Source organism: Scyliorhinus torazame, chromosome 12, assembly GCF_047496885.1.
Source record: "Scyliorhinus torazame isolate Kashiwa2021f chromosome 12, sScyTor2.1, whole genome shotgun sequence".
NCBI lineage: Eukaryota > Metazoa > Chordata > Chondrichthyes > Carcharhiniformes > Scyliorhinidae > Scyliorhinus > Scyliorhinus torazame.
The window spans coordinates 1,408,530-1,429,602 of NC_092718.1; the positions used below are offsets into that span (position 1 = coordinate 1,408,530).

At 53.7% G+C, this 21,073-nt stretch overlaps 1 protein-coding gene across 1 annotated transcript in view; it reads left to right on the plus strand.

The window, feature by feature from the left end:
- Window positions 1-20,785: 20,785 nt before the first annotated feature.
- The window catches only part of sqor (sulfide quinone oxidoreductase), a 95,152-nt gene continuing 94,864 nt past the window's right edge, over window positions 20,786-21,073 (plus strand). The window contains 1 exon segment of the mRNA XM_072470238.1: window positions 20,786-20,827. The gene's annotated coding sequence lies outside the window, so the exon portion shown is untranslated.

Below are 21,073 nucleotides of genomic sequence, written 5' to 3' on the forward strand. Positions count from 1 at the left end.
CTGCTTTACCCTCATCCATCTGTTTGATCACCTTCTCAAAGAACTCAATAAGGTTTGTGAGGCACGACCTACCCTTCACAAAACCGTGTTGACTATCTCTAATCAAATTAATCCTTTCCAGATGATTATACATCCTATCTCTTATAAACCTTTCCAAGATTTTGCCCACAACAGAAATAAGGCTCACTGGTCTATAGTTACCGGGGTTGTCTCTACTCCCTTCTTGAACAAAGGGACAACATTTGCTATCCTCCAGTCTTCTGGCACTATTCCTGATGACTTAAAGATCAAAGCCAAAGGCTCAACAATCTCCTCCCTAGCTTCCCAGAGAATCCTAGGATAAATCCCATCCGGCCCAGGGGACTTATCTATTTTCACACTTTCCAGAATTGCTAACACCTCTTCCTCATGAACCTCAAGCCCTTCTAGTCTAGTAGCCTGAATCTCAGTATTCTCCTCGACAACATTGTCTTTTTCCTGTGTGAATACTGACGAAAAATATTCATTTAGCACCTCTCCTATCTCCTCGGACTCCAAGCACAACTTCCCACTACTGTCCTTGACTGGCCCTACTCTTACCCTAGTCATTCGTTTATTCCTGACATATCTATCGAAAGCTTTAGGGTTATCCTTGATTCTACCTGCCAAAGACTGCTCATGTCCTCTCCTGGCTCTTCTTAGCTCTCTCTTTAGGTCCTTCCTAGCTAACTTGTAACTCTCGAGCGCCCTAACTGAATCTTCATGTCTCATCTTTACATAAGCCTCCTTCTTCCTCTTGACAAGTGTTTCGACTGCTTTAGTAAACCACGGTTCCCTCGTTCGACCACTTCCTCCCTGCCTGACAGGTACATACTTATCAAGGACACGCAGTAGCTGTTCCTTGAACAAGCTCCACATTTCCATTGTGCCCATCCCCTGCAGTTTTCCTCTCCATCCGATGCATCCTAAGTCTTGCCTCATCGCATCATAATTGCCTTTCCCCCAGATATAACTCTTGCCCTGCGGTATATACCTATCCCTTTCCATCACTAAAGTAAACGTAATTGAATTGTGGTCACTATCACCAAAGTGCTCACCTACCTCCAAATCTAACACCTGTCCTGGTTCATTACCCAGTACCAAATCCAATATGGCCTCGCCTCTCATTGGCCTATCTACATACTGTGTCAGGAAACCCTCCTGCACACATTGGACAAAAGCGGACCCATCTAAAGTACTCGAACTATAGTGTTTCCAGTCAATATTTGGAAAGTTAAAAGTCCCCTATAACAACGACCCTGTTGCTTTCGCTCCTATCCAGAATCATCTTTGCAATCCTTTCCTCTACATCTCTTGAACATTTCGGAGGCCTATAGAAAACTCCTAATAGGGTGACCTCTCCTTTCCTGTTTCGAACCTCAGCCCATACTACCTCAGTAGACGAATCATCATCAAACGTACTTTCTGCCACCGTAATACTGTCCTTGACTAACAATGCCATCCCTCCCCCTCTTTTACCACCTTCCCTGAGCTTACTGAAATATCTAAATCCCGGCACCTGCAACAAACATTCCTGTCCCTGCTCTATCCATGTCTCTGAAATGGCCACAACATCGAAGTCCCAGGTACCAACCCATGCCGCAAGTTCACCCACCTTATTCCGGATGCTCCTGGCATTGAAGAAGACACACTTTAAACCACCTTCCTGCCTGCCGGTACACTCCTGCAACTTTGAAAGTTGTTCCTGCTTCTGTGAAGCTTGGCCTGAAATGTCATCCTTTTGTGTTTTCTGTGGGTCAAGGTAAAGCATAGTACAAGATTATTTTGAAATTGTGGGCATAATTTTCCTGGAGTTCGGCAAAGGCCCGTTGACAGGTGGGAAAAGCGATGTTGAAGCTGTGGGCGGTAACAGTGTCTCCAGCGTATAATGCAGGGTTTAGCTCAGTGGGCTGGATAGCTGGTCGTGATGCAGAGCGAGACCAGCAGCGTGGGTTCAATCCCCGTACCGGCTGAAGTTATTCGTGAAGGCTCCACCTTCTCAACCTTGCCCCTCGCCTGAGGTGTGGTGACCCTCAGGTTAAATCACCGCCAGTCAGCTCCCCCCCTCAAAGGGGGAAAGCAGCCTGTGGTCACCTGGGACTGTAGTGACTTTTACCAATAGTCCAACAATGGGCAGAACTTCATCTTGTCTGTAATTTACCCTCTCGTAGACTGTAGCACTCAACGTCAATCTCCCTGGTGAGTACAGAGTGATATTAGATATCTTCAGACATGCTATGTTGTTCCTAAGTTGGATGGCACAGTTCCTGGGTTAACGGTGATGGTGTAAGGACCTGACTCTACCTCCACTAGACTTCCCAATAGACTCATGGACCGGGGCCTAGATCCCTTTTCCCAACCTGCTTCGTATGGTTTAAAAAGAAGCTCTGATCTGAAACATCCCTGGATGGAAACGATCGGAGCCTTCAAGGTGCAATCATTGAAGCTTGTCCATTTCTTGTGCTTCTTCTTTGCCAGGATGGGAATGCTGATAGAATGCTCATGATAGTTTCTACAACCTTGAAAAGATTTAAACAAACTTTAATCGTGGCAAGGTAAGACCAATCAATAGTGTTGGATAGATGACATTGTGTAGCTGGCCAATCAGATCCATGTTTACTATTTCTCAGTGCGAAACCTGAATAAAATCTTAAAACCCTTTCATTTTAATTTGATCACACTCGCAGTGCAGCAGGTCATAGCCACAATGCTAATAGGTGAGGTGACCTCAAAAGAGTGGCCAATAGGGTGGCACAGTGGTTAGCACTGCTGCCTCACGGCGCTGAGGACTTGGGTTCGACCCCGGCTCTGGGTCACTGTCCGTGTGGAGTTTGCACATTCTGCCTGTATCTGTGTGGGTTTCACCCCCACAACTCAAAGATGTGCAGGGCAGGTGGATTGGCCACGCTAAATTGCCCCTTAATTGGGAAAAAATGAATTGGGTACTCTATATTTATATATTTTTTAAAAAGTGGCCAATCCACCTATCTTTACATCACAGTCTAGCCCACTGGCTGGACAGTCGCTGGAGCCTCACGCTGCCTCCTACCAAACAGCAATTTAATTGGCCAGTGGTGGACTTTCCCAGGAGCAAAGGCCCCAGTGCAGAAATCCCGTGTCCGAGAGCTGGCGGCCACTCACAGTCTCACAGCTGGCCATTTTGTTTTGCAAAAGTATCCTTTATTAGTAAGATATCTGAAAGCACATTACAACCGTTTCAAAATGACCATTACACAACGTGCAATAATATCCATGTTCTCTACATACATCACGTCACACTCTGAGGCGCTTCAATACAGTCAAAGAAACATTACAGACATTTGTAAATGGTTATTACAAATGCTGCAACGGTATTTAAGTTTTCTACATAGATCAAGTTGCACTCTGACGTGCTTCAATACAATTGTGATACGTGTAATATTCACCGTGTACATTCAATGTGAGTCATACTGTAGCCAGTTAAATTGGCTAACTCCCGATTCAAAATGGCGAACGGCAAAGGCTGATGGGAAAGTCAGCCAACAGGACACAAACAAGCAGCTGCAGGTTGAGTGTGTATTTACCTCTGGAAAGGCCAGACAAGATCGATACCAGCAACCATCAGCATAACAAAACACCAGCCATCTGCATACTAATGAGCAATCCCCGGGAACAATAAGCAACATTTAGACACACAAAGCCAAACCAGACTCTTCGGCGCCAGCAGGAGCCGACACAAAGGGAGGTGAACGACCACCTCAAGACCACCCATCGATCAGGGAACCGCTTCAGCATTGGAGAAAATCGAACCAAGCGATTGGAACAAAGTCCAATCACTTGGAACCAGGTACAGGGTCCGCCCCGATAAGAATCAAGCCGAAGTTCAAATCGTCCTTCTCTTCTGTTCTTGACCGGGTCACTCAGCAACACGAACCAACCCTTGACAGTGACCGGTCCAGCCGCCGCTGATATCCAGTAAGTCTTCAACGCTCGCTTCGAGATAGGCGCTCCCAGCTACCAATCCGTACCAACTTCGAATCCCGCAGGCTCAGAACCCGAACGAAAGGCCATTCGCTTCCCTGACCTGATGGGCCAGTTCCAAGTTAAGTATTGGCCTGTTAGTCGTAGAAGTAGCTTAGACGTAGAATTTATACATGAGTAGTGACTGCTGTGTATAATAAATGTGCTTTGATTTAAATCTTACTAAGCGGTGTGTTGGATTATTGATCATTACCCGGACTTGAACCACGTGGCGGTATCATAAGGAAACCTGGCGACTCAAGAGCAAAGGTGATAAAACAGAGCAATTAAACTAAGTTAGCAACAATACAGCCCACAAAGGTTCTATACCAGTCCCCTTCCCTCAGTTCACTGTGTCTGAAAGGTCTCAGACAGCGACCTTCCCCCATGGCTGTGGCAGCTGCCCCAAGCTCGAGTGCCTCCCTCAGCACATCGTCCTGGACTTTGGAATGTGCCCGTCTGCAACACTCGGTCAGGGATAATACTGCACTGGAAAAGCAACAAGTTTCGGGCAGACCAAAGAGCGTCTTTCACCGAGTTGATGACCCTCCAGCAGCAGTTGGTGTTTGTCTCGGTGTGTCCCCATGGGAACAGTCAGTAGAGTACAGAGTCCTGCGTCATTGGAGCAGCTCGGGATGAACCTCGACAAATGCCACTGCATCTCTCTCCAGACCGTCTTTGTAATGACACGCTCCAGGAGGTGACATTCCTTGGTTGGCACAGAGGTTAAATAACTAATGTGAGGGATGAGGTTTGATTAAATCATTAGAATGGGCCACAGGATGTGGAGATAACAGGATGTGGCGAGCAACTGACGTTAACGTGAACATGTAATGTAACAGGTGGTAGGCGTACCGAAAGAATGTGAACCTCGACAACCTGAACCGATCAGGCAAGAGGGGAGGGGACTGGGGCGACGGGATTAGGATAAAAGGGATAGAACAATTGCCGTAGAGTGAGCTTCTCTAGTGGAGGCACCCGACTCTGCAGACTCGAAACTAATAAAGGAACTTACTTCTACGACTTTGTCCTTGGTGTCAGTGATTGTGAGCACATCCACATCTCACACTAAGAACATAAATAAGAGCTAGGAGCAGGAGTAGACCATCTGGCCCCTCGAGCCTGCTCCACCATTCAATGAGATCATGGCTGATCTTTTGTGGACTCAGCTCCACTTTCCGGCCCGAACACCATAACCCTTAATCCCTTTATTCTTCAAAAAACTATCTTGATCTTAAAAACATTTAATGAAGGAGCCTCTACTGCTTCACTGGGCAAGGAATTCCATAGATTCACAACCCTTTGGGTGAAGAAGTTCCTCCTAAACTCAGTCCTAAATCTACTTCCCTTTATTTTGAGGCTATGCCCCCTAGTTCTGCTTTCACCCGCCAGTGGAAACAACCTGCCCGCATCTATCCTATCTATTCCCTTCATAATTTTATATGTTTTTAAATTCTGAGTACAGTCCCAGTCTACTCAACGTCTCCTCGTAATCCATCCCGTTAACTCTGGGATTAACCTAGTGAATCTCCTCTGCACACCCTCCTGCACCAGCATGTCCTTTCTCAGGTAAGGAGACCAAAACTGAAACAATATTCCAGGTGTGGCCTCAGGTTAGCACTCACAGCGTCAGAGGCCAGGGTTCAATTCTGACCTTGGTCACTGTCTGTGTGGAGTTTGCACTTCCCATATCTACATGGGTTTCCTCCGGGTGCTCCGGTTCCCTCGCACAGTCCAAAGACATGCAGGTTAGGTGGATTGGCCAACTTTTGAGGTCAACCAACAAAATAGAAGAAATTTACAGGCTTGGGGAAAAATCAAAAATGGACTCTCCTGTTAGGGGAACTGATCAAAACAAAGATCAACGGAAACTTAACAACATCAAATGAAAGGGGTTAATAAAGCACTCCAACCCCCGCGATGCCCATTGAGCACGGAAGGCCTCGATGGTGTCCGTGACCACCGGGCCCAGGTTCACAAGGAGGTTCCCCTCCGTCCCCCTCCCCTCCCCTCTGCACTGGGTGCCAGTAGATCAGGAGCGTGAGGCTGAAGTGGAAACAAAACTTCAACAAAAGATTTGACAATAAACTAAAAAGGAAGTGCAGCCTATAACACGTAACATAGACATGGTCCCCGGATTCCACAAGGCCGCAAAAATGGCAGGCTTCTTGGGAGTCTGTGAACCGGTGCAATTGGTGGTTGTACGGCACTGCTGCATGCAACACCCTCCATCCCAGGTCCACAAGATTGAGGGGGAGGACTCCTCCATAGAGGGTCCTCCAGTGGGGACCTCCGCCACCAGACGGCAACAAGCACGCCATGGCGTGTCCGGATGACGGTCGCGGATAAGGAGCTGAAGGGTGTGCAGCAGCAGTCCGTACAGGAAACCCCTCCGTGCAGTGTGAAAAGGCACGGAGGGCAGTTCCGTGAGGATCAAGGATTTGGGGCACCAGCCCCCGAGGGAGGTTTCAGGGCCTGGGGTCAATGTGGAATTCCGTCCAGGCAGGGGTTCACCCAGACGGGATACCACCGGACACCTAACAAAGAACAAAGAAATGTACAGCACAGGAACAGGCCCTTCGGCCCTCCAAGCCCGTGCCGACCATGCTGCCCGACTAAACTACAATCTTCTACACTTCCTGGGTCCGTATCCTTCTATTCCCATCCTATTCATATATTTGTCAAGATGCCCCTTAAATGTCCCTATCGTCCCTGCTTCCACTACCTCCTCCGGTAGCGAGTTGCAGGCACCCACTACCCTCTGCGTAAAAAACTTGCCTCGTACATCTACTCTAAACCTTGCCCCTCTCACCTTAAACCTATGCCCCCTAGTAATTGACCCCTCTACCCTGGGGAAAAGCCTCTGACTATCCACTCTGTCTATGCCCCTCATAATTTTGTATACCTCTATCAGGTCTCCCCTCAACCTCCTTCGTTCCAGTGAGAACAAACCAAATTTATTCAATCGCTCCTCATAGCTAATGCCCTCCATACCAGGCAACATTCTGGTAAATCTCTTCTGCACCCTCTCTAAAGCCTCCACATCCTTCTGGTAGTGTGGCGACCAGAATTGAACACTATACTCCAAGTGTGGCCTAACTAAGGTTCTATAAAGCTGCAACATGACTTGCCAATTCTTATACTCAATGCCCCGGCCAATGAAGGCAAGCATGCCGTATGCCTTCTTGACTACCTTCTCCACCTGTGTTGCCCCTTTCAATGACCTGTGGACCTGTACTCCTAGATCTCTTTGACTTTCAATACTCTTGAGGGTTCTACCATTCACTGTATATTCCCTACCTGCATTAGACCTTCCAAAATGCATTACCTCACATTTGTCCGGATTAAACTCCATCTGCCATCTCTCCGCCCAAGTCTCCAGACAATCTAAATCCTGCTGTATCCTCCGACAGTCCTCATCGCTATCCGCAATTCCACCAACCTTTGTGTCGTCTGCAAACTTACTAATCAGACCAGTTACATTTTCTTCCAAATCATTTATATATACTACAAAGAGCAAAGGTCCCAGCACTGATAACTGTGGAACACCACTGGTCACAGCCCTCCAATTAGAAAAGCATCCCTCCATTGCTACTCTCTGCCTTCTATGGCCTAGCCAGTTATGTATCCACCTTGCCAGCTCACCCCTGATCCCGTGTGACTTCACCTTTTGTACTAGTCTACCATGAGGGACCTTGTCAAAGGCCTTACTGAAGTCCATATAGACAACATCTACTGCCCTACCTGCATCAATCATCTTAGTGACCTCCTCGAAAAACTCTATCAAGTTAGTGAGACACGACCTCCCCTTCACAAAACCGTGCTGCCTCTCACTAATACGTCCATTTGCTTCCAAATGGGAGTAGATCCTGTCTCGAAGAATTCTCTCCAGTAATTTCCCTACCACTGAAGTAAGGCTCACCGGCCTGTAGTTCCCGGGATTATCCTTGCTACCCTTCTTAAACAGAGGAACAACATTGGCTATTCTCCAGTCCTCCGGGACATCCCCTGAAGACAGCGAGGATCCAAAGATTTCTGTCAAGGCCTCAGCAATTTCCTCTCCAGCCTCCTTCAGTATTCTGGGGTAGATCCCATCAGGCCCTGGGGACTTATCTACCTTAATATTTTTTAAGACACCCAACACCTCGTCTTTTTGGATCACAATGTGACCCAGGCTATCTACACCCCCTTCTCCAGACTCAACATCTACCAATTCCTTCTCTTTGGTGAATACTGATGCAAAGTATTCATTTAGTACCTCGCCCATTTCCTCTGGCTCCACACATAGATTCCCTTGCCTATCCTTAAGTGGGCCAACCCTTTCCCTGGCTACCCTCTTGCTTTTTATGTACGTGTAAAAAGCCTTGGGATTTTCCTTAACCCTATTTGCCAATGACTTTTCGTGACCCCTTCTAGCCCTCCTGACTCCTTGCTTAAGTTCCTTCCTACTTTCCTTATATTCCACGCAGGCTTCGTCTGTTCCCAGCCTTTTAGCCCTGACAAATGCCTCCTTTTTCTTTTTGACAAGGCATACAATATCACTCGTCATCCAAGGTTCCCGAAAATTGCCATATTTATCTTTCTTCCTCACAGGAACATGCCGGTCCTGTATTCCTTTCAACTGCCACTTGAAAGCCTCCCACATGTCAGATGTTGATTTGCCCTCAAACATCCGCCCCCAATCTATGTTCTTCAGTTCCCGCCTAATATTGTTATAATTAGCCTTCCCCCAATTTAGCACATTCATCCTAGGACCACTCTTATCCTTGTCCACCAGTACTTTAAAACTTACTGAATTGTGGTCACTGTTACCGAAATGCTCCCCTACTGAAACATCTACCACCTGGCCGGGCTCATTCCCCAATACCAGGTCCAGTACCGCCCCTTCCCTAGTTGGACTGTCTACATATTGTTTTAAGAAGCCCTCCTGGATGCTCCTTACAAACTCCGCCCCGTCTAAGCCCCTGGCACTAAGTGAGTCCCAGTCAATATTGGGGAAGTTGAAGTCTCCCATCACCACAACCCTGTTGTTTTTACTCTTTTCCAAAATCTGTCTACCTATCTGCACCTCTATCTCCCGCTGGCTGTTGGGAGGACTGTAGTATACCCCCAACATTGTGACTGCACCCTTCTTATTCCTGATCTCTACCCATATAGCCTCACTGCCCTCTGAGGTGTCCTCTCGCAGTACAGCTGTGATATTCTCCCGAACAAGTAGTGCAACTCCGCCTCCCCTTTTACATCCCCCTCTATCCCGCCTGAAACATCTAAATCCTGGAACGTTTAGCTGCCAATCCTGCCCTTCCCTGAACCAGGTCTCTGTAATGGCAACAACATCATAGTTCCAAGTACTAATCCAAGCTCTAAGTTCATCTGCCTTACCCGTAATGCTCCTTGCATTAAAACATATGCACTTCAGGCCACCAGACCCGCTGTGTTCAGCAACTTCTCCCCGTCTGCTCTGCCTCAGAGCCACACTGTCCCTATTCCCTAGTTCTCCCTCAATGCTCTCACCTTCTGACCTATTGCTCCCGTGCCCACCCCCCTGCCATACTAGTTTAAACCCTCCCGTGTGACACTAGCAAACCTTGCGGCCAGGATATTTATGCCTCTCCGGTTTAGATGCAACCCGTCCTTCTTATACAGGTCACACCTGCCCCGGAAGAGCTCCCAGTGGTCCAGATAATGGAAACCCTCCCTCCTACACCAGCTGTTTAGCCACGTGTTTAGCTGCTCTATCTTCCTTTTTCTAGCCTCACTGGCACGTGGCACAGGGAGTAATCCCGAGATTACAACCCTCGAGGTCCTGTCTTTTAACTTTCTGCCTAGCTCCCTGAACTCCTGCTGCAGGACCTCATGCCCCTTCCTGCCTACGTCGTTAGTACCAATATGTACAACGACCTCTGCCTGTTTGCCCTCCCCCTTCAGGATTCCCTCTACCCGTTCGGAGACATCCTGGACCCTGGCACCAGGGAGGCAACATACCATCCTGGAGTCTCTTTCACGTCCACAGAAGCGCCTATCTGTGCCCCTGACTATAGAGTCCCCTATTACTATTACTCTTCTGCGCTTTGACCCTCCCTTCTGAACATCAGAGCCAGCCATGGTGCCACTGCTCTGGCTGCTGCTGTTTTCCCCTGATAGGCTATCCCCCCCGACAGTATCCAAAGGGGTATACCTGTTCGAGAGAGGGACAACCACAGGGGATTCCTGCACTGACTGCCTGCCCTTTCTGGTGGTCACCCATTTCTCTACCTGCACCTTGGGTGTGACCACATTTACATAACTGCGATCTATGACGCTTTCCGCCACCTGCATGCTCCTAAGTGCATCCAATTGCTGCTCCAACCGAACCATGCGGTCTGTGAGGAGCTCCAGTTGGGTGCACTTTCTGCAGATGAAGCCATCCGGGACGCTGGAAGCCTCCCGGACCTGCCACATCTCACAGTCAGAGCACAGCACCCCTCTAACTGACATTGCGTCAATTAATTAAAATTAAAATTTGTCTTTTTTTAAAAATATTTTTTTTTAAATTTCAAAGTTACTGTCGACTATCTGTTTCCTAGCACTAGATTTCTAATGGAAATGCGATAGCTAACTATAATACTCTCCGATCTCTGGCTTAGATATCCCTCTAAATTATAATTAAGTTGTTATGTTTAATTAGTTACCAAATACTCAAAAAAAAAATTTAAATTTAGGGTAGAATCCCAACCAGCCACTCTGGCCACAGCTTTTCTGTGATGTCACTTCAGTTTCCCCCCGACACACACAATTTGAAAAAAGGTATAAAAGTAAAAATAAGTAAAAATCACTTACTTACCTTCTTGCCTTCTGAGTGTCTTAGATGTCCTCAGGTTCTCTCGCTGACAGAGACTGCTCCTCCACCTCCGAACCTTGACCTGCACAATGCTAATAATATAATAATAATATAATATGGCACTTGCCTCACACCAATGGGTTTTATTATTAGGTTAGAGGAGGAGGGCGGGTGGGAGACACTACACGTGTAGTGTCTCGGGTTTCCTCTCCACCAGAATTTATTGGTTGGGGGGGGGGGACTTCCCAGAGGTCCGCGGGTCGAACTTCCGGTTCCCGCCTTATATAAAAACAAATAAAACAGAAAAGAAGAACAGACACGGGACCAGGTAAGGCTTTTTAAAGTAAGTACTCACCTCCCAGGAGGACACCTGTGCGTCCTCCAAACCATGCGTGCCATTGGGTCCGAGCACGACCGTTTTGAGATTTCAGATGGCATTGGCCGCGAGCCGGACATCCACCGCTGCACGTTGTGCTGACTCACGGTGTGTCTTCCAGCCCACTCCCCCGGCACCCGGCACGTCCCCGATCCTGGTCACCCGGCAGCCACAGCTCGCTCCTCCCCCACCCGGCACGTCCCCGATCCTGGTCACCCGGCAGCCACAGCTCGCTCCCCCGGCACCCGGCACGTCCCCGATCCTGGTCACCCGGCAGCCACAGTTCGCTCCCCCGGCACCCGGCACGTCCCCGATCCTGGTCACCCGGCAGCCACAGCTCGCTCCCCCACCCGGCAAGTCCCCGATCCTGGTCACCCCGATAGCCACAGCTCGCTCCCCCGGCACGTCCCCGATCCTGGTCACCCCGATAGCCACAGCTCGCTCCCCCGGCACGTCCCCGATCCTGGTCACCCGGCAGCCACAGCTCGCTCCTCCCCCACCCGGCACGTCCCCGATCCTGGTCACCCCGATAGCCACAGCTCGCTCCCCCGGCACGTCCCCGATCCTGGTCACCCCGATAGCCACAGCTCGCTCCCCCGGCACGTCCCCGATCCTGGTCACCCGGCAGCCACAGCTCGCTCCTCCCCCACCCGGCACGTCCCCGATCCTGGTCACCCCGATAGCCACTCCCCCGGCACCCGGCACGTCCCCGATCCTGGTCACCCCGATAGCCACAGCTCGCTCCCCCACCCGGCACGTCCCCGATCCTGGTCACCCCGATAGCCACAGCTCGCTCCTCCGCCACCCGGCACGTCCCCGATCCTGGTCATCCCGATAGCCACAGCTCGCTCCCCCCCACCCGGCACGTCCCCGATCCTGGTCACCCCGATAGCCACAGCCCACTCCCCCGGCACCCGGCACGTCCCCGATCCTGGTCACCCCGATAGCCACAGCTCGCTCCCCCACCCGGCACGTCCCCGATCCTGGTCACCCCGATAGCCACAGCTCGCTCCTCCCCCACCCGGCACGTCCCCAATCCTGGTCACCCCGGCAGCCACAGCTCGCTCCCCCGCAATCCGGCACGTCCCCGATCCTGGTCACCCCGATAGCCACAGCTCGCTCCCCCACCCGGCACGTCCCCGATCCTGGTCACCCCGATAGCCACAGCTCGCTCCTCCCCCACCCGGCACATCCCCGATCCTGGTCACCCCGATAGCCACAGCCCACTCCTCCGCCACCCGGCACGTCCCCGATCCTGGTCACCCCGATAGCCACAGCTCGCTCCTCCACCCGGCACGTCCCCGATCCTGGTCACCCCGATAGCCAGAGCTCGCTCCTCCGCCACCCGGCACGTCCCCGATCCTGGTCACCCCGATAGCCAGAGCTCGCTCCCCCGGCACCCGGCACGTCCCCGATCCTGGTCACCCGGCAGCCACAGCTCGCTCCCCCACCCGGCACGTCCCCGATCCTGGTCACCCCGATAGCCACAGCTCGCTCCTCCCCCACACGGCACGTCCCCGATCCTGGTCACCCCGATAGCCACAGCTCGCTCCTCCCCCACCCGGCACGTCCCCGATCCTGGTCACCCCGATAGCCACAGCTCGCTCCTCCCCCACCCGGCACGTCCCCGATCCTGGTCACCCTGATGGCCACAGCTCGCTCCTCCCCCACCCGGCACGTCCCCGATCCTGGTCACCCCGATAGCCACAGCTCGCTCCTCCCCCACCCGGCACGTCCCCGATCCTGGTCACCCCGATAGCCACAGCTCGCTCCTCCCCCACCCGGCACGTCCCCGATCCTGGTCACCCCGATAGCCACAGCTCGCTCCGCCACCCGGCACGTCCCCGATCCTGGTCACCCCGATAGCCACAGCTCGCTCCTCCCCCACCCGGCACGTCCCCGATCCTGGTCACCCCGATAGCCACAGCTCGCTCCTCCCCCACCCGGCACGTCCCCGATCCTGGTCACCCTGATGGCCACAGCTCGCTCCCCCGGCACCCGGCACGTCCCCGATCCTGGTCACCCCGATAGCCACAGCTCGCTCCTCCCCCACCCGGCACGTCCCCGATCCTGGTCACCCCGATAGCCACAGCTCGCTCCTCCCCCACCCGGCACGTCCCCGATCCTGGTCACCCCGATAGCCACAGCTCGCTCCCCCGGCACCCGGCACGTCCCCGATCCTGGTCACCCGGCAGCCACAGCTCGCTCCTCCCCCACCCGGCACGTCCCCGATCCTGGTCACCCCGATAGCCACAGCTCGCTCCCCCGGCACCCGGCACGTCCCCGATCCTGGTCACCCCGATAGCCACAGCTCGCTCCTCCCCCACCCGGCACGTCCCCGATCCTGGTCACCCCGATAGCCACAGCTCGCTCCTCCGCCACCCGGCACGTCCCCAATCCTGGTCACCCCGATAGCCACAGCTCGCTCCTCCGCCACCCGGCACGTCCCCGATCCTGGTCACCCCGATAGCCACAGCTCACTCCTCCCCCACCCGGCACGTCCCCGATCCTGGTCACCCGGCAGCCACAGCTCGCTCCTCCCCCACCCGGCACGTCCCCGATCCTGGTCACCCCGATAGCCACAGCTCGCTCCCCCGGCACCCGGCACGTCCCCGATCCTGGTCACCCCGATAGCCACAGCTCGCTCCTCCCCCACCCGGCACCTCCCCGATCCTGGTCACCCCGATAGCCACAGCTCGCTCCTCCCCCACCCGGCACGTCCCCGATCCTGGTCACCCCGATAGCCACAGCTCGCTCCTCCCCCACCCGGCACGTCCCCGATCCTGGTCACCCCGATAGCCACAGCTCGCTCCTCCCACACCCGGCACGTCCCCGATCCCGGTCACCCCGATAGACACAGCTCGCTCCTCCCACACCCGGCACATCCCCGATCATAAGAACATAAGAACTAGGAACAGGAGTAGGCCATCTGGCCCCTCGAGCCTGCTCTGCCATTTAATGAGATCATGGCTGATCTTTGTGGACTCAGCTCCACTCTCCGGCCCGTACACCATATCCCCGAATCCCTTTATCCTTTAGAAAGGCATCTATCTTTTTCTTAAAAACGTTGAAAGAAGGAGCCTCAACTGCTTCACTGGGCAAGGAATTCCAGAGATTCACAACCCTTTGGGAGAAGAAGTTCCCCCTACACTCCGTCCTAAATCTACCTCCCCTTATTTTGAGGTTATGCCCCCTAGTTCTGCTTTCCCCGACCAGTGGAAACAACCTGCCCGCATCTATCCTATCTATTCCCTTCATAATTTTATATGTCTCAATAAGATCCCCCCGCATCCTTCTAAACTCCAATGAGTACAGTCCCAGTCTACTCAACCTCTCGTCATAATCTAATCCCCTCAACTCTGGGATCAACCTAGTGAATCTCCTCTGCACTCCCTCCAGTGCCAATATGTCCTTTCTCAGGTAAGGAGACCAAAACTGAACACAATACTCCAGATGCGGCCTCACCAACACCCTATACAATTGCAGCATAACCTCCCTAGTCTTGAACTCCATCCCTCTAGCAATGAAAGACAAAACTCGATTAGCCTTCTTAATCACCTGCTGCACCTGCACACCAACTTTTTGCGACTCGTGCACCAGCACACCCAGGTCCCTCTGCACAGCAGCATGTTTTAACATCTTACCGTTTAAATAATAATCCATTCTGCTGTTATTCCTCCCAAAATGGATAGCCTCACACTTGGTAACATTGAATTCCATCTGCCAGACCCTAGCCCATTCACCTAACCTATCCAAATCCTTCTGCAGACTTCTGGTATCCTCTGCCCTTTTTGCTTTACCACTCATCTTAGTGTCGTCTGCAAACTTTGACACATTGCACTTGGTCCCCAACTCCAAATCGTCTATGTAAATTGTGAACAACTGCGGGCCCAACACTGATCCTTGAGGGACCCCACTAGTTACAGGTTGCCAACCAGAGAAACACCCATTTATCCCCACTCTCTGCTTTCTGTTAGTTAACCAATCCTCTACCCATGCTACCACTTTACCCTCAATGCCATGCATCTTTAGTTTATGCAGCAACCTTTTGTGTGGCACCTTGTCAAAAGCTTTCTGGAAATCCAGATATACCACATCCATTGGCTCCCCGTTATCTACTGCACTGGTAACGTCCTCAAAAAATTCTACCAAATTAGTCAGACACGACCTACCCTTTGTGAACCCATGCTGCGTCTGCCCAATGGGACAATTTCCCTCCAGGTGCCCCGCTATTTCCTCCTTAATAATAGATTCCAGCATTTTCCCTACAACCGAAGTTAAGCTTACCGGCCTATAATTACCCGCTCTCTGCCGACCTCCTTTTCTAAACAGTGGTGTCACGTTTGCTACTTTCCAATCCTCTGGGACCACCCCAGAGTCTAGTGAATTTTGATAAATTATCACTAGTGCGTTTACAATTTCCCTAGCCATCTCTTTTAACACTCTGGGACGCATCCCATCAGGGCCAGGAGACTTGTCTACCTTTAGCCCCATTAGCTTGCCCAATACCGCCTCCTTAGTGATTACAATCATCTCAAGATCCTCACCTATCATATCTTTATTTCCATCAGTCACTGGCATGTTATTTGTGTCCTCCACTGTGAAGACTGACCCAAAAAACCTGTTCAGCTCCTCAGCCATTTCCCCGTCTCCTATTATTAAATCTCCCTTCTCATCTTCCAAAGGACCAATATTTACCTTAGCCACTCTTTTTTGTCTTATATATTTGTAGAAGCTTTTACTATCTGCTTTTATGTTCTGAGCAAGTTTACTTTCATAGTCTACCTTACTCTTCTTTATGGCTTTTGTAGTAGCTTTCTGTTGTCCCCTAAAGACTTCCCAGTCCTCTAGTCTCCCACTAATTTTTGCCACTTTGTATGTTTTTTCCTTCAATTTGATACTCTCCCTCACCTCCTTAGATATCCATGGTCGATTTTTCCCCTTTCTACCGTCTTTCTTTTTTGTCGGTATGAACCTTTTCTGAACACTGTGAAAGATCGCTCGGAAGGTTCTCCACTGTTCCTCAACTGCTTCACCATGAAGTCTTTGCTCCCAGTCTACCTTAGCTAGTTCTTCTCTCATCCCATTGTAATCGCCTTTGTTTAAGCACAAAACACGAGTGTTTGATTTTACCTTGCCATCCTCCAACTGTATTTTAAATTCCGCCATATTGTGGTCGCTCCTTCCAAGAGGATCCCGAACTATGAGATCATTAATCAATCCTGCCTCATTACACAGGACCAGATCTAGGACCGCTTGTCCCCTTGTAGGTTCCATTACACACTGTTCCAGGAAATTATCCCGGACACATTCTATAAACTCCTCCTCAAGGCTGCCTTTACCAACCTGGTTAAACCAATCGATATGCAGATTAAAATCTCCCATGATAACCGCTGTACCATTTCTACATGCATCCGTTATTTCTTTGCTTATTGCCTGCCCTACCATCCTGTTACTATTTGGTGGCCTATAGACTACTCCTATCAGTGACCTTTTCGCCTTCCTATTCCTGATTTCCACCCAAATTGATTCAACCTTGTCCTCCATAGCACCAATATCATCCCTTACTATTGCCCGGATGCCATCCTTAAACAACAAAGCTACACCACCGCCCTTACCGTCCATTCTATCCTTTCGTATAGTCTGATACCCTTGGATATTTAACTCCCAGTCGTGACCATCTTTTAACCATGTTTCAGGAATGGCCACTAAATCAGAGTCATTCACGACGATTTGCGCCATCAACTCATTTCCCTTATTTCGTATACTACGAGCATTCAGGTAAAGTACACTTATGCTGTTTTTTATGTCTTTGTTATGAATCCTAACACCTTGATCAGTAACTTTTCGCAATTTATTTTTCCTCTTACCCTTTCTCCTAATTTTCCTTGTCTTTGAACCCATATCTCTACATAATAACCTGTCACGTAACCTGCTGCCTTGATCTCCATTAACCATTATACTGTCCATAGCTTTACACTTTCCTTCCCCCCAACTTGCTAGTTTAAAGTCCTTGTGACCAACCTATTTATCCTATTCGCTAGAACACTGGTCCCAGAATGGTTCAGGTGAAGACCGTCCCAACGGTACAGGTCCCTCCTGCCCCAGTACTGATGCCAATGCCCCATGAAATGGAATCCCTCTTTCCCACACCACTCCTTTAGCCACGTGTTAACTTCTCTAATTTTCTCAAACCTATGCCAATTGGCACATGGCTCGGGTAGTAATCCAGAGATTATAACCCTGGAGGACCTGCTCTTTAATTTAGTCCCTAGTGTTTGATAATCCTCAATCCTGGTCACCCCGATAGCCACAGCTCGCTCCTCCCCCACACGGCACGTCCCCGATCCTGGTCACCCCGATAGCCACAGCTCGCTCCTCCGTCACCCGGCACGTCCCCGATCCTGGTCACCCCGATAGCCACAGCTCGCTCCCCCCCCACCCGGCACATCCCCGATCCTGGTCACCCCGATAGCCACAGCTCGCTCCTCCCCCACACGGCACGTCCCCAATCCTGGTCACCCCGATAGCCACAGCTCGCTCCCCCGGCACCCGGCACGTCCCCGATCCTGGTCACCCCGATAGCCACAGCTCGCTCCTCCCCCACACGGCACGTCCCCAATCCTGGTCACCCCGATAGCCACAGCTCGCTCCTCCTCCACCCGGCACGTCCCCGATCCTGGTCACCCCGATAGCCACAGCTCGCTCCCCCCCCACCCGGCACATCCCCGATCCTGGTCACCCGGCAGCCACAGCTCGCTCCTCCCCCACCCGGCACGTCCCCGATCCTGGTCACCCCCGATAGCCACAGCTCGCTCCTCCTCCACCCGGCACGTCCCCGATCCCGGTCACCCCGATAGCCACAGCTCGCTCCCCCCGCCACCCGGCACGTCCCCGATCCTGGTCACCCCGATAGCCACAGCTCGCTCCCCCCGCCACCCGACACGTCCCCGATCCTGGTCACCCCGATAGCCACAGCTCGCTCCTCCCCCACCCGGCACGTCCCCGATCCTGGTCACCCCGATAGCCACAGCTCGCTCCTCCCCCACCCGGCACGTCCCCGATCCTGGTCACCCCGATAGCCACAGCTCGCTCCTCCCACACCCGCCACGTCCCCGATCCTGGTCACCCCGATAGCCACAGCTCCGCTCCTCCCCCACCCGGCACGTCCCCGATCCTGGTCACCCCGATAGCCACAGCTCGCTCCTCCCCCACCCGGCACGTCCCCGATCCTGGTCACCCCGATAGCCACAGCTCGCTCCCCTCCCCCACCCGGCACGTCCCCGATCCTGGTCACCCCGGCAGCCACAGCTCGCTCCCCCCCCACCCGGCACGTCCCCGATCCTGGTCACCCCGATAGCCACAGCTCGCTCCTCCCCAACCCGGCACGTCCACGATCCTGGTCACCCCGCTAGCCACAGCTCGCTCCTCCCCCACCCGGCACGTCCCCGATCCTGGTCACCCCGATAGCCACAGCTCGCTCCCCAGCCACCCGGCACGTCCCCGATCCTGGTCACCCCGATAGCCACAGCTCGCTCCTCCCCCACCCGGCACGTCCACGATCCTGGTCACCCCGCTAGCCACAGCTCGCTCCTCCCCCACCCGCCACGTCCCCGATCCTGGTCACCCCGATAGCCACAGCTCGCTCCTCCCCCACCCGGCACGTCCCCGATCCCGGTCACCCCGATAGCCACAGCTCGCTCCTCCCACACCCGGCACGTCCCCGATCCTGGTCACCCCGATAGCCACAGCTCGCTCCTCCCCCACCCGGCACGTCCCCGATCCCGGTCACCCCGATAGCCACAGCTTGCTCCTCCGGCACCCGGCACGTCCCCGATCCTGGTCACCCCGATAGCCACAGCTCGCTCCTCCCACACCCGGCACGTCCCCGATCCTGGTCACCCCCATAGCCACAGCTCGCTCCTCCCACACCCGGCACGTCCCCGATCCTGGTCACCCCGATAGCCACAGCTCGCTCCTCCCCCACCCGGCACGTCCCCGATCCTGGTCACCCCGATAGCCACAGCTCGCTCCCCAGCCACCCGGCACGTCCCCGATCCTGGTCACCCCGATAGCCACAGCTCGCTCCTCCCCCACCCGGCACGTCCCCGATCCTGGCCACCCCGATAGCCACAGCTCGCTCCTCCCCCACCCGGCACGTCCCCGATCCTGGTCACCCCGATAGCCACAGCTCGCTCCTCCCCCACCCGGCACGTCCCCGATCCTGGTCACCCCGATAGCCACAGCTCGCTCCCCAGCCACCCGGCACGTCCCCGATCCTGGTCACCCCGATAGCCACAGCTCGCTCCCCCGCCACCCGGCACGTCCCCGATCCTGGGGGTGCTGCTAGCACCCGGCCCTGAGGCGTCCGGCCCGGGGGGTCAGGGGAGGGGGAGTGGGCGGCAGAAGGGGCAGGGAGGGGGTGGGGCAATGGGAGGGGTAGGGGAGGGGGCCGGGCGTGGAGGGGGAGGGGAGTGAGTGGGGATTGGGCGGTGAGGGGGCGGTGGGGTGGGGGAGAGCAAGGGGAGGGGAGGGAAGGGGGAGGGTGTGGGGCAGCTTGATGTCTGTGGTGTCTGAAGGGGGGGGGGTGTCCAGGCTGAGAGGGAGCAGGGCCACTCCCCCCTCCCTTCAGCAATAATAATAATTGTTTATTGTCACAAGTTGTCTTCAATGAAGTGACTGTGAAAAGCCCCTAGTCGCCACATTCCGGCGCCTGTTCGGGGAGGCTGTTACGGGAATTGAACCGTGCTGTTGGTCTGCTTTAAAAGCCAGCGATTTAGCCCTGTGCTAAACAGATAGCGATGATCACGGTAGCCATGGTGTCGCCATGGTGTGGAGATTGCTGTCAGACTTCTTACCCTGAAGACGGTGTTTCACATGTGATTCCTAACAGTAAGAAGTCTTACACCAGGTTAAAGTCCAACAGGTTTGTTTCGATGTCACTAGCTTTCGGAGCGCTGCTCCTTCCTCAGGTGAATGAAGAGGTCTGTTCCAGAAACACATAAATAAGACAAATTCAAAGATGCCAGACAATGCTTGGAATGCGAGCATTAGCAGGTGATTAAATCTTTACAGACCCAGAGATGGGGTAACCCCAGGTTAAAGAGGTGTGAATTGTACCAAGCCAGGACAGTTGGTAGGATTTCGCAGGCCGGATGGTTGGGGATGAATGTAATGCGACATGAATCCCAGGTCCCGGTTGAGGCCGCACTCATGTGTGCGGAACCTGGCTGTAAGCTTCTGCTCGGCGATTCTGCGTTGTCGCGGGTCCTGAACGCATGATTCCTAACAGCACTGTGGGTGTACCTACACCACATGATCAGCAGTGACAGGGGCGGGGCTGTGCGCAGGGGGCGGGGCTGTGCGCAGGGGGCGGGGCCGGGGCGGGGCTGTGCGCAGGGGTCGGGGCCGAGACGGTGCGCAGGGGGCGGGGCTGTGCGCAGGGGGGCGGGGTCGGGGCTGTGCGCAGGGGGCGGGGGCCGGGGCCGTGCGCAGGGGGCGGGGCTGTGCGCAGGGGGCGGGGGCCGTGCGCAGGGGGCGGGGCTGTGCGCAGGGGGCGGGGCCGTGTCTGATACGCGCCGGGAACCGGAGCGAATTTGTGCATCGACACCCAGGTCAGTGAGAGGAGGCGTCCCGCCTGGCGCGCGTGAGGGAGTGTTCCCGGTGTGGGGGCGGGGGGCAGGCGGCATGCTGAGGAGGGGGCGGGGGTGTTGGGGAGGGGAGGGGGGGGGGTGTTGGGGAGGGGAGGGGGGGGGGGTGTTGGGGAGGGGAGGGGGGGGGGGTGTTGGGGAGGGGAGGGGGGGGGGTGTTGGGGAGGGGAGGGGGGGGGGTGTTGGGGAGGGGAGGGGGGGTGTTGGGGA